The sequence below is a fragment of the Babylonia areolata genome, chromosome 21 (genome assembly GCF_041734735.1).
Source record: "Babylonia areolata isolate BAREFJ2019XMU chromosome 21, ASM4173473v1, whole genome shotgun sequence".
NCBI classification, from domain to species: domain Eukaryota; kingdom Metazoa; phylum Mollusca; class Gastropoda; order Neogastropoda; family Buccinidae; genus Babylonia; species Babylonia areolata.
The window spans coordinates 19,020,174-19,025,173 of NC_134896.1; positions in this window are offsets into that span (position 1 = coordinate 19,020,174).

Sequence of the window (5,000 nt, forward strand, 5' to 3'; positions counted from 1 at the left end):
ACCATATCACTTTGCACACGAACTAGGCTTCAATATCGCATAACGCACCATATCACTTTGCACACGAACCAGGCTCCAATATCGCATAACGCACCATATCACTTTGCACACGAACCAGGCTTCAATATCGCATAACGCACCATATCATTTTGCACACGAACCAGGCTTCAATATCGCATAAAGCACCATATCATTTTGCACACGAACCAGGCTTCAATATCGCATAAAGCACCATATCATTTTGCACACGAACCAGGCTTCAATATCGCATAACGCACCATATCACTTTGAATACTAACCAGGTTCCAATATCGCATAACGCACCATATCACTTTGCACACGAACCAGGCTCCAATATCGCATAACGCACCATATCACTTTGCACACGAACCAGGCTCCAATATCGCATAACGCACCATATCACTTTGCACACGAACCAGGCTCCAATATCGCATAACGCACCATATCACTTTGCACACGAACCAGGCTTCAATATCGCATAACGCACCATATCACTTTGCACACCCTCCAAACCAGGCTTCAATATCGCATAACGCACCATATCACTTTGCACACGAACCAGGCTCCAATATCGCATAACGCACCATATCACTTTGCATACGAACCAGGCTTCAATATCGTATAACACACCACGCTGCGTCGCAAACCCAATCGCATCGAGCAGCGCATCGCACCAGAGAAAAAAAGAGGTGTCCTGCGAGTGAGGTAGAGAAGTGGGGGGGGGGGGGACGGGGATGGGGAACAACGCTGTTGAACAATCAGTTTACTAGCTGATGGGAAATGGGAGTCAGTCCCAACTCTCTGACCTCGTCTGGCCTCGGGGCTTGTTATCTCCAGATACTGAGGCGGAGGAAGGACGGGGAGCGGTTGGGAGAAGGGGGGGGGGACGGGGGGGGTGCACTGAATCTCTGCAATCATTTTATTCTATCTATCTATCTACTGACCAGTGGCCCGCACTCCTACCCCCATCCCCACCCCACACACATACTACCAACAACAGGATGGCTTTTCGGGGGTGGGGATGTCGGGGCAGAGTTTGGATTGTTGGGGCCGGGGGGAGGGGAGTAGATGAGGAAGGCCACCACTCCAGAATGCTTGCTTCGGTCTTATTTCCAGATACACTCCTGTCCTGTAATCCCAACGCCTTTATTGTTATTGGGGAGGTGGAGGGGGGGGGGGTCAGCTGTGAGACACATGCCGACGTGTTGTATGAAGCAACAGATATGGGGGGCTGGAGGGTTGGAGTGGAGGAAACTCTTCTTCTTCTTCTTCTTCTTCTGCGTTCACTCGTATGCACACGAGTGGGCTTTTACGTGTATGACCGTTTTGTTTATTTACCCCGCCATGTAGGCAGCCGTACTCCGTTTTCGGGGGTGTGCATGCTGGGTATGTTCTTGTTTCCATAACCCACCGAACGCTGACATGGATTACAGGATCTTTAACGTGCGTAATTGATCTTCTGCTTGCATATACACACGAAGGGATTTCAGGCACAAGCAGGTCTGCACATATGTTGACCTGGGAGATCGTAAAAATCTCCACCCTTAACCCACCAGGCGCCGTCACCGTGATTCGAACCCGGGACCCTCAGATTGACAGTCCAACGCTTTAACCACTCGGCTATTGCGCCCGTCGAGTGGAGGAAACGATGTCGGGACATGGAGGAGTGGGAGGAGTGGGAGGGGGTTAGGTGGGAGAGCGGGGGAAGGGGCTGCGAGGGGAGGGAAAGGCGGAGGGGGGGGGGGGTGGCGGGCAAAGGAAGAAGTTGGGAAGAAGATTGGAAGTGTAAGTAGTTAGTCAAACAAGATCAACGCAATGTCCCAGGGAAGGCTGATAGGACCAAACACGATCCCTCACGGCATGCACACACACGCACGCACGCACGTACGCACGCACGATCGCGCGCGCGCACGCACACACACACACACACACACACACACGCACACGCACACGCCGGTACACACACACACGCACACACACACACACACACACACACACACACACTCACTCACTCACACACAATCGTACACACTCACACACACATAACACTGTCCCTCAAATATCACTTAAAGTGGGAAGACGTAAAACTGAAGACTACTGCACATGATTGTCTCGAGTGTTTGATGAATCTCCGCAGCAAATGGCAGCGGCTGGCCGTGTATTGAACAGCAACCAGTCACTGAGTGTCCCTGTCGTGTCTGCTGACTGATGCCATGGCTGGCATTTTCAGGGGAGAGCACTCTCCAATACAGGAAACGGTATTTTAAGGCTTCGTGTCCACATACCAGGAAACGTCTTTAAAAAGAGAGAGAGAGAGAGAGAGAGAAAGAAGAAGAAGAAGATTTAAAGTGCATTATGGTCATACAGCTGTAAAAAGATGAATAAAAAAAAACTTTTCTGTCAATTACGTAGGTCATTTGCAGGTAGAGTGGAACCCAGCACTTAAGAATATTGAGTACGTGGACTACTAATGATTTTGAAGATGTGCTCAATTTTTTTTCGGAAAGATTTGTCGATATCTAAAATCTATTGAAAGTCTGTTTAAGAATGAAATCACACCTAGCTGGGAAGTGTCGTAATATTAAATCACTCATTTTGTCAAAATTGATGCATTTATGGACGTTTTTGCAGAACATTCTGACATTTTCTTTTCCAAAGTTTACAGAACAAATTCTATGGCATGTCCATAATTATACCAAACATCAAAAAATTGTTTTATGAATGTGTTTAAATGAGCGAATCAGAACAATCGCCTAAAATTTGGTGAAATTTTCTGTCTTTAACGGGCAAAAAAGAAAAAAAAGAACTAAATTAACCAGTGTTTTACGAAAGACAGGACATACAGGAACTCACACAAGAAACTGTTGAAAACAAATGATACGTTTGAAACTGTTCAAGACTGTTACTAAAAGACAAAGTTTAATATTGGTGAAAGGGGGGTGGGGGCATAATGAAAAGAAATAATTTCAGCATAACTGAACAATTTTCTGATCATCCACATAATTTCTGCCTCAGATTTGAATTGACCCCCAAAAAAATTAATTAGTGATCCAACTTCTGACATGTGTCAGAGATGTGTCGAATGTTTTTTGGGTTTTGTTGTTGTTGTTGTTGGGTTGTTGTTGTTGTTGTTTTGTTTTGTTTTTTGTTGTGTTTTTTGTTTTGTTTTGTTTTTGTTTTGTTTTGTTTTTGTTGTTTTTTTTTGTTGTTGTTTGTTTGTGTGTGTGTGTGTGTGTGTGTGTGTGTGTGTGTGTGTGTGTGTGTGTGTGTGTGTGTGTGTGTGTGTGTTGTATAAACTGAAATCAAGCTCTTTTCTTACTTTTTTTTAATTAATTATATTTTGATTATTCGTGGTGCACGAACAAGAGTGCATCGCTTAGATAGCAAACTTTCACACTTCGCTTGCATGGTCGACGTCCCTCTGGGTCAAGCTCTGTTTGTGCCAGGTTAACCCCTTGACTGGTGAAATGATATCAGTGCGGCATGTGTTTGTCACGGTGGTGCATTCGCTACTTATTGTCTACTTTTGATTAAGCGGAGCAACAAATATTGCCGATCCAAAGTAATGATGTCCCAAAGAGGAAGAAAGTCCGAATAAAAAACGGTGACTGACAGCCCTTCACTGACAAGTATATACTCTCTTCAGCAGTAGTCAAGGGGTTAAAAAAAATAATAAAAAAATAAAATTAAAATAAAAACATCGCTTATTTCCCTGAAATTAATCACAGGGCACACAGTGCCACTGCCTCCACGTGAGGTAACCGCTGGTGCAACAAACAGCGAGCAGGGGAGACAAGCGTGGAATGGAAAAGGGAGGGGGAGGGGGAGGGGGGGGACTCCAGGGACAGGCTGTTGAAGAATCAATTTATCAGCTGATGGAAATGCGAACCCCGAATCCCTGACCTAGTCTGGCCCCACGGCTATTACTTTCAGACTGGGGTGTAAAGGGTAGGGGGGTCGCAGGTGGGGGAGGGGGTTGATGATTCGAAAAGCAGTACAGAGCTGGGGTGGACTTGAATGAATGAGAGAAGTGTGGGGTGCGGTGGGGGCGGGGGCGGGGGGGGGGGGGGTATGGAGGGAAAGGGGAGAGGATGGGGTGAAGGAGGGAGGTGGTGGGGGAGTATGGAGGGAAAGGGGAGAGGGAGGGGTGGTGGAGGGAGGTGGGGGAGTATGGAGGGAAAGGGGAGAGGGAGGGGTGAAGGAGGGAGGTGGGAGGAGTATGAGTGAAAGGGAGAGGGAGGGATGAAGGAGGGAGGTGGGGGGAGTATGGAGGAAAGGGGAGAGGGAGGGATGAAGGAGGGAGGTGGGGGGAGTATGGAGGGAAAGGGGAGAGGGAGGGATGAAGGAGGGAGGTGGGGCGAGTATGGAGGGAAAGGGGAGAGGGAGGGATGAAGGAGGGAGATGGGGGAGTATGGAGGGAAAGGGGAGAGGGAGGGATGAAGGAGGGAGGTGGGGGAGTATGGAGGGAAAGGGGAGAGGGAGGGATGAAGGAGGGAGGTGGGGGAAGTATGGAGGGAAAGGGGAGAGGATGGGATGAAGGAGGGAGGTGGGGGGAGTATGGAGGGAAAGGGGAGAGGTTGGAATGATGGAGGGAGGTGGGGGGAGTATGGAGGGAAAGGGGAGAGGATGGGATGAAGGAGGGAGGTGGGGGGAGTATGGAGGGAAAGGGGAGATGCTGGGGTGAAGGAGGGAGTGGGTGGGTATGGAGGGAAAGGGGAGAGGGAGGGATGAAGGAGGGAGGTGGGGGGGGAGTATGGAGGGAAAGGGGAGAGGGAGGGATGAAGGAGGGAGGTGGGGGGAGTATGGAGGGAAAGGGGAGAGGGAGGGAGATGGAGGGAGGTGGGGGAGTATGGAGGGAAAGGGGAGATGCTGGGGTGGAGGAGGGAGGTGGGGAGGAGTAAGGAGGGAAAGGGGAGAGGGAGGGATGAAGGAGGGAGGTGGTGGGGGAGTATGGAGGGAAAGGGGAGAGGGAGGGATGA